The following is an 18,521-nucleotide window of genomic DNA, read 5'->3' as shown; positions in this document are numbered from 1 at the left end:
TTTCTTTTCTTTTCTTTTTTTTTTTTTGGTTGGGAACTTATTCCTTTTATCGAACCTAAATCTGTCTTTCCATAACATGTACATATTGTTTCTTCCAGTGGAACATTTTGAGAACATTTTGCTCCAATAGCCACAAAGGCAGCTGAAGCTTGGTCAGGCATGAAAGTCACCAAGACCATCCACTACATCCTTGGCCATCGCCAGTCATCCTGACTTTTATCTTGCCCCTGGACTTTGATGACTGTCTCTGACATCTTTAGCTCTGGCCTAGACACTGGAAGATTCACAGGCACTCCTGAGTCAGTGACCTTTGAGGAGAGCAAGGCCATCCTGGGGAGCAATGATAGGGTTCTGAGGCACAGCTAAAGGCTTACCAGGTGAGGACTGGGGACTTCAGGGCATGGGATGGTGACTTAGCTCTTCTAGGGGTGACTTTTTTTCCTTAGCTCCTAAAGCTGTAATCCTGAAGCCAAGGACTCCATCCTCCCACTTCCCTCTCTGGAAGTCACTGGGCAATCAGTTGGAAGGGGTTGGGTGGATTTGGGGGCTAACTAAAGAGCCCCCAGAGTCCCACAACAGTCAGTCAAGTAGTCTGTTTCCAGACCCCATGCTCTGCTCTTTGTACCTCCCCCTGGGAAAGACAAGCTTGGTCTCAGACCTTCTCTCCTTCCTGTTTTAGCCTACCCCCACTTCTGCATTGTAGAAACTTTTTATAATATTAAGAATTAGAACCTTCCAACTTGTATGGATTTCCTGAAGTACAAATTTATTTCTATCATCTGCCCTAATACTGAGAAATTTCTTATGAGTTAGATATATCATCTTCCCATGTAGGAATGTAAACAGTTTAACCTTTTAACATCCCTCTTAATTTATTTTTCCTGTTTACCTTTTTTTATGCTTTTCTAGGGTCTTATATTTGAAAATTAAATTTTCCATTCAGTTCAGGTCTTTTCATAGAAGTCCCATTTTTCCCCCCCTGAAAGATTACATTCAGTTTTGCTGGGTAGGTGATTTTTTGGTTGTAATCCCAGTTCTTTGTCCTCTGGAACATCATATGCCATGCCCTCCAATCCTTTAATGTAGAAGCTGCTAGATCTTGTGCTATTCTGACTGTTGCTCCACAGTCCTTAAATTGTTACTTTTTGGCTACTTGAAATATTTTCTCCTTGACCTGGGGGCTCTGGAATTTGGCTATAATATTCCTTGGAGTTTTCATTTTGGGATCTCTTTCAGGAGGTGATCTGTGAATTCTTTCAATTTCTATTTTACCTTATGCTTCTAGAATATCAGGGCAATTTTCCCTGACAATTTCCTGGAAGATAATATCTAAGCTCTTTCCTTGATCATGGTTTTCAGGTAGAGCAATAATTTTCAAATTATTTCTCCTGGATCTATTTTCCAGGTCAGCTGTTTTTCCAAGGAGATATTTCACATTTCCTTCTATTTTTTATTCATTTGGATTTGCTTTATTGTGTCTTGATTTCTCATAAAGTCATTTGGTTCTACTTGTTCAATCCTAATTTTTAAGCAATTATTTTCTTCAGAGAGCTTTTGTACCTCCTTTTCCATTTGGCCAATTTGGCTTTTCAAGCTGTTGATTTTTTTTTTCATGACCCTCCATCACTTTCATTTCTCTTTCTATTTTTTACTCTATCTCTCTTACTTTTCCCTCTACCTCTCTTATTTTATCTTCAAAGTTATTTTTGAGCACTTTCATGGCCTGAGACCAGTTCATATTTTTCTTGGAAGCTTTGGATGTAGGAGCCCCGATGTTGCTATCCTCTTCTGAGGGTGCACCTCGATCTTCCTTGGCACTAAATAAATTTTTTATGGTCTGCATTTTTCTCTGTCTGCTCATCTTGCCTGTCTTTTACTTGACTTTTAACTCCTTCTTAAAGTGTGGCATGCTTCCAGGATGTCCCAACTTTCAGGGGGTCTAAGGCGGTACAATTTAAGGAGGGGTAGGTTCTTCACTCAACTGGCCTTTTCTTTTGTCTATAGATAACCCCAGGCCAACTTGCTAATTAACCAGGCAGCAAAACTTTGTGTGCTGTGGTTGTTAGCTCTGAGGAGCCTGTACCCCTCCCCCACCTGGGCCACTGCCACTCAAGCCTACTTCTTTTTTCCCATCAGGGGTGAAACACCTAAATTCCACCTCAGCACGAGCAGAGACCCCTATAATCTCCCCTTGGCAAACCGCTCAACCCTCTCACCAGACCATTAGCTTACTTGCAGATGATACTGTTGCTGCAGCTGATTCAGAAACTCTGGGTGTGTGTGTGTGTGGGGTCTCTTTCTCTGGCTTGGCCTGTCTGGGACTGGATCTGTGTCAGTGTGACCAAGGGGCTGGACTCCATTCCCACCCTGGCACAGCAGTCCACTTCTGCCAACCTTCTAAGCTGTCTTTAGCTGGAAAATGGTCTCACCCCATTCTTTTGTGGGTTCTGCTGCTCCAGAAATTGTCTTATGGAATTATTTGGAGGTTTTTTGGAGTGATCATGTCATGAGTTCCTAGAGCTTATTGCCTTTCCTCTGCCATCTTGGCTCCACCCTGGAATCTTAGACTCAGATACTTAATAGTTGTGTGACTCACTTCACCCTGTTTGCCTCAGTTTCCTTTTCTGTAAAATGAGCTGGAGAAGGAAATGGCAAATCAGTCTAGCATCTTTGCCAAGAAAACTCCAAAGCAAGTCACAAAGAGTCAGACATAATTGAAAATGATTGAACAATAACATGTATGTGGATGTTGTCTTCCCTGGTAGATTGTAAGTTCCTTGAGGGAATGGTCTGTTTCATTTTACCTTTATGGAATGTGACTTCATGCATGCCCAGTAAGATGGAGGCACCCATACAGGAGATGGCAATCAATCAATCAATACTTATTTAATGCTTACTTTCTGTGAGACATAACTGAAGCAACAACAAAACTATGTGTGAGGCATTAAACACCGGGGATACAAAAAGAGGCAAAAGACAGTTCCTGCCCTCAAGAAGCTTACACTGTAATGGGGAGAGGAAAACAATATGCAAACAAATAAAAGAAGCTATCTACAGGATAATTAGGAATAATTAAGATAGAAGACATTGGATTTAAGAGGAATTAGGGAAGGCTTCTGTTAGAAGGCAGGATTTTAATTGGGACTTAAAGGAAGCCAGGAATGTCAGTAGTTAGAGACAAAAAAGGAGAGTGTTCTAAGCATTGGGAACAGCAAAAGGAAATACCTGAAGTTGAGAAATAGAATGTGTTGTTCATAGAACAGCCAGGAAGACAGTTTCACTGGATTAAAGGGTACTAGTGTCATTGGATTGAAGATTATTTGTCAGGGAGTAGAGTGAAAAAAGATTGGAAAAGTAGAAAGAAGGTAGGTTATGAAGGACTTTGCAAACAAAGCATTTTGTATTTGTTCCTGGAAGAAACAAGAAACCACTGGAATTTATTGAGTAGAAGAGAGGGGTGATGTGATCAGACCTGCACTTTAGGAAAATCCCTTTAGAGGCTGAATGGTGGATGGATTGGAGTAGGATGGAATGAGGCAGGTAGATTCACCAGCAGGCTACTGTAATAACTAAGATATAAGGTGATGAGAGCCTACCCTAGAGTGATAGCAGTGTCAGAAGAGAGAAGGGGGGACATTTAAAATATGTTTCAAAGATAAATAGACAGACCTTGGCAACAGCTTAGATATTGTGTGGCGGGAGGGGTGAGAAATAGTGAAATATCCAGAATGTCTTCTAGGTTGTGAGCCTGAGGAACTGAGAGAATGGTGTTGCCCTCTATAGTAAAAGGGAAGGGTAGGAGGGGCAGGGTAGGGTTCTGGGGGAAAATAATGATTTCTCTCTTGTTCATATTGAGTTTAAGTTGTCTACTGGACATCCTGTTTGAGATGTCTGAAAGGCAGTTGGAGATGCGAGATTGTGCATCAGCAGAGAGATTGAGGCAGGAAAGGTAGATTTAAGAATCATCAGTATAGAGATAGTAATTAAATTCATGGGAGCTTATTAGATCACTAAGTAAAGCAGTATATAGAGAGAAGAGCACCCAGAACAAAACTGTTTCTGGGAGAAGACATTCTGCTTTCCCCTTTCATGTGGGTAGGGAAAACTTCTTTCCATTGGCTCAGTTGTTGGAACAACTTGCATCTTCTAACTCTACCAGAATAGGACAGTCTCATTCTTTCTTCCCAGAGGTATACAATAGATGAAGGTCTCATTCATATACAGAATGGGCACCATGCACAAAGCTAGGTAGGTGGAAGAGCTACCTTTTCCTTCTCCCAACAGGCCCTGTAGCTCCAAGAAAAAGGATTTGGGTTTTCATTTGTTTCTTTTGCCCTTTTTGGTTCTAAGCACAGGTGACATGATCCCTGGATCTGAAATTTTAAGGCAAGAAGGCTTGGGAGCCAGGATTACAGGGCAGATATTTTTCCCCAGATAATAAGTATGGAAGATCTGAGAAGAAAAGGTTTTAGGACTTGCTGATTCACTGTTAGTGACTATGGAAAATGAGGAAAGTGCCAAAGGACTAGAAAAGGAAATGTGTCTTATATTTTTTTTAAAGCAACAGAATGACATTTGCAAATTATAGTTCATTAAGTTTGATGTTGCTACTAAAGAGAGATTTGTAACCATCTAGAAAAGGAATGATTACAGAAAGCCAGTATGCCAGATGGCAGGTCATGCCAAACTAAATTGTATGCATGCATGCATGCATATATATGTGTATATATGGAGTAACATATACATATATACACATATATATGCATATACACATACATATTTATATTTTAAAAGTCTGAAAATATTTGTAATGTTCTACATATTGTACCTCAACATTATACAAATTAATTGATGTGACTTAAAAGATCTAAGTCAATTCAGTTTGAAGTCTGGGTCAGGGAAAAATCATATTATTATGTTTCAGGTACAATTAGGAAATTTCTCATTAGGACATTTTGTATCAAAGCTATTACCTAGAACAGTGGTCTTCAAACTTTTGTCCAAAGGCCAGATCCAATCTACCATACATTTTTTGTTTGTTTGTTTACTTCCCATGAGCTAATAACATTTTGTTTTGGTTGTTTTTTTTTTACTGGATTTGGCCCTTGAGCAGCAATTTACTGAGCCCTGAATCCTAGAGTACTATGCAATCCTTTGCAAAGAGACCAAGAAATATAAATCCCTATATTGATTAGGTCCATAAATATGTCTCTTATTCTTCATTTCTCTGTCATGAGGAAGTCAATGTCCTTCTTGATCAGTCTTCTGTTATCATGGTCAGTCATTTAATTGATAAGAGTTCTTAAGTCTTTTGTTTGTTTCTTTGTTTTACAATATTGATGTAATGGGAATGGAAAGGGGGAAAAATAAATGCTGTGGAGGTATAGCCCCAAGAGGTTTAATGTAGGAGTGAAACAAGACATTCTCAAATCATTGAACACAATGTTCTTTTGCCCCAAAACAGCAAGGATATGCAACAAAGATACAGTGGTACTTGGCTTTTTTGGCCAGAGCCCCACTCCTATACATCTGGAAACATGTCTTGACAACAAGGCAGGGCACTGTTAGTTTCTCATGTAGGCTTCAGAAATCCATAATGTTCTAAAGGCCTAGGTTCCTGGGGCCAGATAGGTGGTTCAGTGGATAAAGCACCATCCCTGGATTGATTCAGGAGTACCTGAGTTCAAATCTGGCCTCAGACTAGCTGTGTGACCCTGGGCAAGTCACTTAATCCCCATTGCCCTGCAAAAAATATAGAAAATAAAATAAATAAAAACAAATGTTTAAAAAAAGGCCTAGCTTCCACATGGCTGAAGCTTTTAAAACCCTTAGATGACCAGTAAGTTGTGTCAGGTAAGGTTGCGACAAAAGATGAACCAGGTCCTAAGGGAAACTTTTTTTTATTTTAGATAAAGCTTCCCCTTGTTATACGCAGAATGAAAGGAGCTTCAAGAAAACACTGATCCTGTCATGCTTGATAGTTGAAACACTTAAAAAACAAAAAGAGAACAAGAAACCGAACACATTGTTGGTTCTGGCTGTTTGTATTGTCCTAATCTTGACCTTTGTTCTCAGTTCTGATCTTGGATTCTAGTTCAATTGACTCTTTATCTAGTTATCATAGCTTTGGGTGTGATTTTTTTCACAGTGTATGCTACTCCCTTTACTCTTGCCAGGTATCTTGTGTGTAGTTCCTGATAGAGCTGGGGATAAAGATGGGCAAGGTAAGCATGGTCTTAGAGTATAGAACTAAATGAGAAACCAAGAGGTGCGATTTTCAATATTACTAGGGACAACTATTGTAGGGGAACTCCTGGTAAGGAAACTCCCTGTAATGGATGCAGATAGAGCAACTAAACATCTATAGCATGTTGTTTTAGAGAATTGCCTTGTTAGTGGCCATACCTTCTGTCTCGAATTCTATTTCTCCTTTCTATTGCTCACCTCCTATCCCACACAGTCAGAAGAACAACAAGGTGTGGAAAGAGTACAGCAGCAATCTCAATGTTAAGATGTTTCCATATAGCATGATCTTCATTTTATTTCTCTGCAATAGTTACGTTCCCTTAATTTCAAAATAAGCAGGTAAAGTCGGAATATCCAGAAGAAGGAAAAAAAAAGTGTCAAGTTAAGTCAAGGATACAGAGAGGCTTTTTCACTGGTCCTATTTGTTACTGTTGTACTTTTATATTGTACCTGTTCCCAAAGACATTAAGGCAGTATTGTGTGTAGATTCTCATGAATGGTCGGAGAGATTTAAAGCACTTTTTCAGGACCAGTCTTGTAATTGAACATATAATTTCCATGGTCTTAGTTCTTACCTCAAGGCTTTAACTCCCTCCTCCCCCATCCCTTGCTATCCCATTCCCTTCCTTTTATCACTTCATTAAATCTAGCCAAACCTTTATTTGATCAATTTCCTTTTTGAGCTGAATCCAAACTCTTGAAGCTGTTTCAGTATTTGGGTACTAAAAACTCAAAATTTCTTTATTACATTACTACTTTTTAATACTTTGTTGTTTCTATTTTTCTAATGATAAAAGCTGATGAATATTTTTGTGTTTGTCATTTCATATCCTCTTGTGATTTTGATGCTTTAAATGCAACTAGCTTGCTTTGGCAGTGACTAATTCTCAGAACTATTAAATATTTTATAGTAGGAGAAGCACAACAAAGATTTTTTAACATGCAAAAACTTTATTTGCTTATTTGACATTTCAATTTCAACTTGTTTTGAAATTTAAAATTATTAACACTGCTGTTATCATCATTCTTAAGATGCTTACAAAATCACAGGCTATGAAATTATATAAATCAGAGTTCCTCTTGTCAGTTATATCCTGATAACATGGAATAAAAATTTGTTTGTTATGTCATTTCTCATGCTACAGCCTACTTACTCCCACCACACTCAACTCATTGCCCTTTGGGTTATTTGTAATTTTAATTATTCTGAGATTAGGATTCTCTGTGATTCACTGCTATATGCTATCATCAGAAGAGTAGTGGTATTAAAGTGATGGGCTCTTGCAGCAGTAAGTAGCCTAGGAGCATTGAAAGCACTATGCAATGTCCCAAATATGATCCAGTCAGGTCCCATCCCATCACTTTCCATTCTCCAGGTCCTGGACAATATATAGGAATATAGATGATCACCAAGCTACCAACCAAGAGGCACTGAGGAGTTTAAATTAGGAGACATTCTCAAATATCAGCTTTTATACATATTAGTTATTTGATCATGGGGAACAAACTCTATGAGGCTTGGGTTCTTTCATTTTTCATTAGGTTTGTTCATTTTTCACTGTAAAATGGGACTAATAGTTATAAGACCTAGCCAAAAGAATTTCTATTGGGAATAGCTGGACTCTCAAGAGGCAGCCAGTGGTGTCTAGAGAGGGTGTTCTCTAGACTCTGAACTTCTCCAACACAAGAGAATGGAAAGTGACAAAGAGAGGATGAGGAGAATCAAAGAAGAATGAAGAAGGGTGGAGGAAATGACTCCTGAGCAACTGACAGTCAGGTCTTAGCATTCTCAAGCTAGAAAATGATATCATCTCCTCCCATTAGTCCATTCTTCCTTTATTTTGATGAAGTGCCCAGGCTAGCTATATTCATTCTTTTTTGTTCCATTAAAAAAAATAACATTCATTTAAAAAAAATTGTCAAATTTTCCTTCCTTCCAACCCCTCTCCCTCCCATTGAAAAAGTAAGCAATGTTATTATACATGTGAAGTCATGCAAAACATATTTCCATATTAACCATGTTGAAAAAAAAAGTAAGGAAAATAATGAAAGTAAGTAAATATATATATGTATATATATATATATATGTATATATGCTTTAATCTGTATTCATAGTTCATTAGTTCTCTTTCTCTCTTTGAAGGTGGATAGCATTTTTTATCAGGAGTCCTTTGGGATTGTCACAGATCCTTGTATTGATCAGAGGTGTCAAGTCTTTCAGAATTTACCATTGTTACATTATTACTGTTACTATGTACAATCTTCTCCTGGTTCTGTTCACTTCATTTTGCATCAGTTCTTTTAAATCTTCCCAGGTGTTTTTCTGAAATCATCTCCCTTATTTTTTCTTGTACTAACAATAGTATTCCATCACAATCATATATCATAACTTGTTCAGCAATTCTCTAATTGATGAACATCCCTTCAATTAGCTATGCTCATTCATCATTCTCTCCTCTCTATCATGCCCCTATCACCAGGTTTTAACCTCCCCTTTACATATTATCTTTCCACATTAGAATGTAAACTCCTTGAGGGTAAATACTATCTTTCATTTAGTTTGTATTTATGTCCCCAGCATTTAGCAGAGTGTTTGGTACACAGTAAGGGCTTAATAAATGCTTGTTGACTTAATTGGACTCTATATACCTCAAAACACTACTTAAGTGACAGCTATTATGTTATTGTCTAGATAAAACATGTTTTCACTCATTTTGTTTTTTGTAGTGTGGATCATTAATTAAATTAATCTCTTTCCCTCTGCTATGGATTTTGCTTATGAGGCTTGGCAATATTCTGGGGCTCAGTGTTATCAGTATAATATTCTTTAAGACTTTGTTATGGATATATAATGTTATCCAGGTGGATACTACCTCCAGTGGAAAAGATTACATAAAATCTAACCACACTCTTCTTCCTTTTCATCTGTAAGTAGCCCCTTCATCCATGCCTGTGTATGCCAAGCCCAAAGCAGTTTAGTCATGTGAAATAGTCCAGTGACTGAACAGCCTTCATTAGAAAGTCAATGAAGACTTTATAACTTGTTACATCTTCTTGAGATATAAAAGGGAGTATAAATTCCTCCTAGAGCATGCTTGGGTACAACCATTCCATTCTGCATTTGAGTAATTTTTTGCTTCACTTTTCTACAATTACTTCACTAATTCTGTCATCTAGCCCTACTATTTATTTTTCCTTTTCTTTTGTACCTGTTCCTTCTAATGTTGACTGGCTAAATTATTTAATGGAAAAGCATTCAGTAAGTGCTTATTATGTGTGAAGCATAGTGCTAAGTGTTGGGGATAAAAAGAAAAAAATCAAGACAATTTTTTTTTCTTGAGGAGCTCACATTCTAATAGGGGAAGCAAAATACATATGAGGTTTCAGCTATAAGTCAGAAGGGAATTCCCAGCAATTGTTCAATCAAGTCTGTCTTGCAGTAGTTATTTCTTGTTCTCTCTAGGCTTTGGATCTGAAGAGGCTGAGGAGGTCCCATGCTGTTAGTGATTTTTAAAACATGTATGCAGGGGGCAGCAAGGTGGCATAGTGGATAAAACACTGGCATTGGGATTCTGGAGAATCTGAGTTCAAATCCAGAATCAGACACTTGACATTTACTAGTTGTGACCCTGGGAAAGTCACTTAAACTTCATTGCCCCACAGAAAAACAAACAAACAAACAAACGAACAACCATATATGCAGCCTTTAGCCATGGGCATGGGGATAAAGAGAGGGGAAGAGGAAAAATGCACTAAGGTCTACCCTTTTTCCGGTGAATCCTATTTCTACCAGTATCTTTGACAATAGTATCAAGAATGGTGTGTGGCTTTTTATACCTGATGGATTTTATATTCCTGTGCCTACAGTTGTTATTAACCTGAGTTTGTTTCCCCGGAAGTACTTGTCAATGTATATTTATGCTGTGTTAGTTTGTTTTTAGTAAAAGAAAGTTGCATTTGTTTGTTTGTAATTTACCTCAATGACTCAATCCTTACAAATTCTGACCTTGAATATGGGAGCAAAGTGCTCTGGGACAAAAAACATTTGGTGAAGCCAGAAGGTTTGGGTGATCTTATTGATGTTATTATCCTCCTTCCTAGCTTAGGAGGGGGAAGGATAGCAGTGGAGAGCTAAGGAAGAATGAGGAGCTCTTATCAGCAGGGTGGCCTAACATTGGTCCTTTTATTCAAGAGTGAAGGAATTATGGGCCCTGTGGGATGGATTTCACTGATGGAATAAATGAGGGGCCCCGAAGACCCACAGGGGTTGGCCCCATATGCTTGATGAGACAGCAAGACAAAAACAATTTTATTTCACCTTCCCCTGGAGGAGAAGTAGAACTCTCAATTTTGTTACCCCAGGAAATTCAAGTTTGTCAGGAACATAGAGACTAGGGAATTAATCCTTTCCTGACTCCTCCCACTCATTTTTGGCCTAGCCCTCATGCTCTCTCCAGAGGATATATTTTCATAGGTTTGGTCTCCTTGATATTAAGCAGACATCAGTAGTGCTATCCTCCCAGATAGCCCACTCTAAAAGGAGGGGACAAGAGATTTTGTCTCAGGGCAAATTATGGATATGGTTATTAAAATAAAGATTGATAAAGGTGATTGGCAGCTAGCATTTTAGCACTCTGGTTAGGAAATACCAAGGGGAGGAAGAAGTTGAAAAACCTTCCCCTCTTTCACTAATTCCCTTTTTCTAGATTTTATGGAATTTAAAGAATATAAGAAGTGGGGCCAAGTTCCTGAATATCATTTGGTTTTTTCCATCAGATACAAAGGAGATCAGAGGCCACAGGCCCAGGTGACAGCCTTTTCTGTCTAGGAGATAGGGATAAGACTTTTAGGGGTATGTTGGAACTTCATCCCCGGGGACCTGATTAGGGTTAGAATTTGAACCCCAATGAAGGTGGGATGTTTGGGGGGAGCTCCTGGGGGACATTAAATAAAGGAGGACCAGCTAGATACCTATTAAAGTCTGACTTTATAGTGAAGGTAGATTTGTTGAATTTATTGAGGATTTTTTTTTTCCTGGTTTAATGTTCCTTATGTCAACCAGGGTCATTACAAGGGGGAAAGCTCACTAGAAGCCTCTTGATTTGGCAGTCATCCTGTATTAAGCAATATTGCATCCCTGGAAGCATTTCTGAGATTTTTCATTCTTATAACTGACATGAACTTTAAAAACATATACAGGACCCAGGAATGTGTTACTCCCATGTCCTCTGATGCCTATACCCTGCATAAAATGCTTGCTAATCTCCCTGGGAATGATGTCCCTATTAAGCCTCTTCCCCTTACCACTGTTTGCTCTGGCCCTTTAACTGCCTCCTGGCAATGATTTGAATGTTTCAGACTGCCCTAATACCTAGTCTGTGGACTTCTCTATTCTTTGAGGTCAGAATATCAAATTTTCGGCCACCTTTCTACTCGATCTCTTCTGGGTGGGGGAAAGGAGCAGTCTTCTTGGTGGACTGGGTTTTGGACCATCTGGATACCCTGTGGGGTTTCCTGGTGTGGGTGGAAAGAATCATCATTTATAGGGACTATAAGGCCCACACCATGTCCTGGGGAGCCAAAAGGCTCAGTGACTGAACTGTCATGAACCTCTCCCTAACTTCATTGGGAAAGCATCAGTGGCAGAACTTCCCTGTTACACTTGTTTGCATACTTGTGTGGGTTATGCCAGTGTTCACCATTGGCGTAATGGAATAACTCATTGGACAGAATCCTTCCTCATGACAAGAGCCCCACTTTATCTTTAGCATGTTTCAGGATTGGGCTAAATTTCATGATATCATCTGGCATTTATTTGGTTGGTCACCTTCAGGCAGCTGGTTTCATTACATGCTGGAATAGATTTTTTAAAGACCAGCTTGTTGATTTCCTCTTATAAAATGGATTGGCTTCCTTGAAGAGGCAGTGTCTGCCTGTAATGGCCATCTTCCTAAAGAGGGTGGCCTTTTGGCCCAATACGTCTTTAATGAGAGTTGTGGGGATGACTGGGTGGATAGTGAGGGCTTTGGCCCAATACGTCTTTAATGACAGTTGTGGGGATGACTGGGTGGATAGTGAGGGCTTACTAGTATTCACAACCCCAGTATGGATTCAGGACTTTTTTTTCCATTCTTAACTTGGCTTTGTTGCAAGTCACTGGTCAGATACCAAAAACAGAAGATGTAGTCTCATTATTCTTTCAACCTTGCTTCCACCTTTCCTCCAGATAATTTGGACAAAATCACCTCCCTGAAAAGCAAGAAGGATTTGTCAATAGAGAAGAGGAATAGTGGGTCCTGACCATATGGGATAAAAACAAAGGACTTTGTACAATATGGATAAATGAAGTTAGGTGGGTGGTATTTGAATGTGTTGCTCAATTGTTACTTCTGTCTTTTGATTTATGAACTTGCACAATATGTTTAAATCATAGTAGTCTTCTATTGAAATTGGTTTTAAGTCTTACTTTTTACTTTGGTGAGTGAAGTAAAAAGTTGAGGAGAGAAAAATGCCATTTTTGTTTTCTCTAGTAGGTGATTTAAATTTAACCTCCAGATGGTATAGGCATCTTAGAAGTCCCATGCTTACTCTGATAGTTTATTTATACCCTGATGGGGCAGAAGTGTTAAGTAAATGCCTTGCTCTCTGTGGTTACCAGAGATTCAGTGACCTTCTGTCTCCAAGATCTATCGCTCTGTGATAGGCCAGACCACTCACTATCTAGTGTGTGGATATGTGAATCTACCAATCATACCTTAGCTCTGAGCCCCCACCATCATCTAGTCCTGTCTCCTTAGAAGTGTCTTTCAATGAATGCTGAACATATAACCTTGACATAATGCAGTTGGCTTCTACTGGAAGCAGATGCATATTCTAGAACACTGTATACAGCATTAGAATTGATAATAAACATAAATTATTGACAAGAAGACAATGAACAATAAACATCTACCAAGCAACTGTAATTCTGTACTTGTCCTAGATCTCAGAAGTCACCTAGACATAGGTTTATCTGAACCTAGGAATCCTAAGATATATACAAATTTACTCCTTCCTTGAGCAAACAAAGGAGTGCAACAGTACAGTTTCCATGGAATGTTCAAATTATGCTTCTCTCAGGATTGATCAGAAGTCAAATGAAGAAAATCTAGAGTCAATATGTGTGATGAGTAAAACTAAATGTGTGTTGGTCTATCTCTGTTACAAGTGTAGGGAAAATTAGCTAGAGTTTACTTATAAATTAGAAGTTTTAGAACCAGTTTTGGGCATTAAGCATTTATTAAAGTATATTAGATGTTAGTAAGGAGAGAACACATGCCTCTGAAAGATAGGAAAGCCTAGCTAGGATCTAAGGGAGAGAAAAGAGAAAAAGCCCCCTTCATCTGTGAGTCTCAGGCTCACCCAAAGAGGAAATTCCTATGCCTCTAAGAGTGAAAGCTCCCTGTGGGTCTGGAACACAGGCAGTCCCTACACAACGCTCCAAGCTAATTGGCTGGTAGAATTCAAGTCCATTGATTGACATGCTTTGAAGGCAGTCCATGAATAGAATGTGCTGAGGTCAGAGTTCAGATCCTCTGGCAGGAACAAGGTTTTGTGAGGTAAGTTCCTGATGCTGGGTGGACCAGGATCTCTCAGCATGGGGGTCCCTGCTTACTCACAACATAGGAGCTAAAATACGGGATCTGGTATAAAATGTAAGTTAGGATTTTGATGATTTCCTTATCTTAGCTGTGTGGTCATAGTGGAGGTAGAGGGGACAAAGGAGGTATTTTACGTCCTCTGCGTATGGCTTACCCATGCAGCAGATTGAGTGGAATTGTGTTCCAGTTGCCACCATCATATATGTCCCTGTTTGACTTTTTCACTCTCACTTTTCTGATTATTCCTTGCTGCCACTATATTATATAACAGGATCATCAAATCCTACATAGGGTCACATGGTGTAAAGAATACTGACTCTGGAGTCAGAGGTCCTGAATTCACATTATACTTCTAACATTTAGTACCTTGTTATCTTACACGGGGTGTTCATACTCTCTGGTCCTCAGTTACCTCATTTATAAAACTAGGGGGTGACACTAGAGAGTTGCTTAAGTCTCTTCCACCTATGATACTATGAAGTTCAATCTGAGACTTCAAAGGTAATCCAGGCCAAAGCTGTAATTTTACAAATTAAAAAATCGGGGCCTACAAAGTTCAAGTGAATTGCTGAAGTGTCAGAGTAGTAAGTGATAGAGTTTGGCTTTGAATCTAGATCCTTCGATTCCAAATTCAGTTGGGAGGGGGGGCTTTCTGCTGCACTATGTTGCCTGTGTCACTCCCCCATTCCCCAAACCCCACTTCTATAAGCAATGTGGAAGCAGTATCTGCACAGTAAAGGTGTGTTGCAAAGAAGAAGCATTAAAACTATATCCAGATCACAGATTATCTTTTTAACCTAGGAGAGTCAAGAAAAGCTTCTTATCACATTTAAATAAAAATGGAAAAGAATAAGAAAAGTTAACTTGAATATGTGTAACTACTATGTACAACTACTAAAATTTAACAAACAATGAATTAAATCCATACACCACCTCTAAATGTAGCTTAATATCATTGTGCCAAATTACCCTGTAAATCAACAAAGAGATTATGTTATGTTCCATTTTGGTTGACACTAGAGCATGTTTTCAAACTGTCCATCTCTCAGAAATGATTATTGGTCCAGGGTCATGATGTATAACATAAAGGTCCATTACTCAATTAAACTGTGAACTTACTAGACTATGGTCAGTCAAGCTTACTTCCTTTCCTTTCTCTGTCAGCATCCCTGAGGGGCTTCTCAATTCAGAGAAACTAAAGGAGAAAGAGGACACTTACTGTGAATCATTCCCAAACAATCTATAGGTTCAAAGGCAGCTGAAATACCTAGAAGAGATCACATGTTGTGAATATTAGTAGGTGAGTATTTTAAAGACAAAACTGTACTTGTTTAATTTCCAGGGAATATTAAGAGCACATAGGTTTTACAGTAACATTCATTATTTGAGTAAGAGCCTGCATCATTATACACTTCAGGAAATGGAGTGCATGGACTTTGAAGCTGAGAAAAAAAATTTAGAACATACTTTTTTATTGAGAAAGAGAACAATGATTGTATATGTAAGTAGTTGTTTTCCATTTATTGTTTTCCAACAATAGAGCCAAACACAGAGAATGCTTTCTTGTCTGCATCAGTGTGTAAAGAAACATTGCTTAGACAGACTCAATCTATTGCTCCAAGAAAGATTACTCATATTATGATAGACCTCTTAAGTTCAAAGGACAGCAACTATGTAATTTATTGGAAAGTAAGAAGTACTATACATGATGATGGTAGGAAAAATTAATTCTCTTTGTACCAGACTATTCCATCTTGAAGTGTTTATTCCAAAGATGTCATTAGAAAGCTGGAGGTGGCATTGTACTGACCCCAAAATCACTTCAATAAGAAATGGAAATTGATCACTTGGCTCAAACCTCTCTAAAAAACTTTAGATGCTTCTAGGGACACTGTCAAAGATTTAACCTCAAAAGTATGACATGTCTCGGAGTACCTAGGTGGCACAATGAATAGAGCACCAGCCCAGGATTCAGGAGGACCTAAAATCAAATCTGACCTCAGATGCTTGACATTTACTAGCTGTGTGACCCTGGGCAAGTTACTTTACTCCAATTGGCTTAGCAAAATAATGATAATAATAATAATAAAATAAAAGTATCACATGTCTTTAAGATATCATGCTATTATTGGGCCACAAGCCCCTCAAAATCTTCATTTTCCAACAATCTCTAACATGTTTAGTGTGTTCCCCAAGGCATATAGTACCTAGGAATTGACACATAAATAGGAAACCAACACACACATAAATGGCTAAAAAGGAAACTCACGCTTTATAAATTTTCCTCTCAGTCTAGAAATCACAAATTTGGTATCTAAGGAGCAATTTGAGTTTGCTAAATGTTGTAAAAACATTTTGGTTCATCTTCACATGAATCTTTGTGGTGTGGGTCAGTATTATTAGGCCTAATTTATAGATGAAGCCTTTATCAAAATTATAAGTCCTTTCTCTCCAGCCTTACCAAAATATCACTCAGTAGTAATTTTCTTCATAGCCATTTTAAAAATGATGTTCACAATGATATTAGAGTGAGTTTTTAGCCACCTGCTAGTCACTTAGTTAGTTTCAGACAACAGACACTCCCAAATATATCTTTTTGTAGTTGTGGAAAGGTAGACTAAATGTAACAGCATGTAATTTTTCATTTAGGGCATACAAGCAATGTGAAGCACATTTTAATACAGAAGAGACCATGATTTCAATGGAATAAATATCTCTTATCATCCTTTCTGTTGCTGATGTTGTCTCAAAGATGCATTCAGTGAGTATACAGAAGATAAACTTAATTAGTAATTTTTATTCAATTGCAAAAAGCAGTTATTTTATCAAACTGTGCCCTGAATATGATAAATGATATAAAATTTTATTTGCTGAATTTGCACAATTTTTGTATTGGGGGATGATAATGATCTCTTAGTCCACAAACTGTGGTAGACCTGGATCTCTCCTAAAAACTGGAATTTTTGGATTTTCTAATAACGGCTGACAGAAATTCTTACCATTTTATGTGGCACTTGGCAGGCTTTTGGGAACTATGCCACCTGAATTGGGGATTGAGGTAGAAATTTTTCATTTAATTCACTAGAGAAGTCATTGTTTAATCCTCTCCGGAATCTCAGAGGCTTTTTTGTTTTGTTTTGTTTTGTTTTGGATTTTTTGGGGGGGAGGGTTGGGTTTTTTTTGCAGGGCAATGAGGGTTAAGTGACTTGCCCAGGGTCACACAGCTAGTAAGTGTCAAGTGTCTGAGGCCGGATTTGAACTCAGGTACTCCTGAATCCAGGGCCGGTGCTTTACCACTGTGCCATCTAGCTGCCCGTCTCAGGGACTTTTCTATCACAGATGGGGACAAATGGGACAAATGTACCCCAGTTTCTGAGAACAATGTCTCTGAATTGGTTTAAAAGGAGAAAAAGATTCCATTGTTTTCTTTTTGCAACTTCTATGGAAGAATGGATGAGGGATCCCAGGACAGTTCCCAGAATAAAAGGACAATGGTATTGCCATGGTAGCCTCACCCTGAGGCAGTGGGACCAAGCTCAGGTCCTAACAGGGAATTGGAGAGATGGGGGAAGGTTGCACTCAGGCCAAGCAGCAGCAATACCATTGACAGCGCTCATTACAGAATAAATGTCAGCACTCTCCCTGTTACGGGGGGAACCTTTTCTATTTCTACTCTGGAATGAGGAACACATCCCACCAAGTCATCCCAGCTCCTCTCCTTGATTGCTTTTGTCCTTTTCTCCAAAAATCCCCACCTTGTTTAGAAGCTACAGAAATTATTATCCCCTTACTGTTCAACTGTGAACTTTGCAGGCGTGCATCACCTGGGCTCTCCTTTCTCCATTCCTACAATTTCCTGTTATTCTTTTACACACACACACACACACACACACACACACACACACACACACACACACACACACAAAATGATTCATTAAAGGTGTCCCGGGGATTTCATCCATAGAATATTCATTCAAATGTTTTGCCTTTCTTTAAATACTTTTAAATCACAAATTTTTTTGTCTGTCAGTGATCCCCCTTTTTTTGTCCTTTGCTTTACCTCTTAAATGAAGAAGTCTCTTTAAAACAACAACAAGAACAACAACATTAGAGATTTTATTTCTAGTTTGTATTTTCTTGAGAATTGTATTTATCCTTCTTATGCTGTTGCTTTTGGGGATTGTTTAGAAGATGAATAATCTTTTCATTTTGGGGTTTGAATTATCAAGAATTCCTCAAATGCCTCCATTTTATTAAATAGTCATCTTTTTTCATTGATTATTGGCTTCAGGGTTGCAGGTTATAATATTTTGGATTGTAACCAGTTCCTTTGTTTTGGGAGTATAATATTCCAATATTTCATCTGATTTTTTGTAAACATTGAATAATTTTGTATTTTTCAAATTAGCTTTCATTCACATTTGAAGGTCTTCTGGTTGTTTGCAACCTTAGTTTTTTGTTATTTAAGTTGGTAAATTTACCCACATAAGTTCAACTTAATTTTACTAGATTTGCAAACTTTAAAAACAAAACCCTCCAGCTGCAATTTGTGGATATGACATACCAATATTTAGTTGTCTGTTCAAAAGTGGAGAAGAGGAAGTTCTTGTATTATTTACTAAAATTTACTTTAAA

General features: G+C 38.3%; 1 long non-coding RNA gene across 1 annotated transcript in view; it reads left to right on the top strand.

Annotated features, from left to right (window-relative positions):
* LOC122729859 overlaps nucleotides 1–16,577 on the top strand; it is a 43,585-nt gene extending 27,008 nt beyond the window's left edge. The window contains exons 2-4 of the long non-coding RNA XR_006353363.1: nucleotides 12,473–12,598; nucleotides 15,051–15,186; nucleotides 16,536–16,577. This is a non-coding gene — a long non-coding RNA (uncharacterized LOC122729859). The remainder of the gene's footprint in view (nucleotides 1–12,472; nucleotides 12,599–15,050; nucleotides 15,187–16,535) is intronic.
* The last annotated feature ends 1,944 nt before the right edge of the window (nucleotides 16,578–18,521 follow it).

This window comes from Dromiciops gliroides, chromosome 5 (assembly GCF_019393635.1).
Source record: "Dromiciops gliroides isolate mDroGli1 chromosome 5, mDroGli1.pri, whole genome shotgun sequence".
Taxonomy (NCBI): domain Eukaryota; kingdom Metazoa; phylum Chordata; class Mammalia; order Microbiotheria; family Microbiotheriidae; genus Dromiciops; species Dromiciops gliroides.
This window is presented reverse-complemented; position numbering and strand designations above follow the sequence as displayed.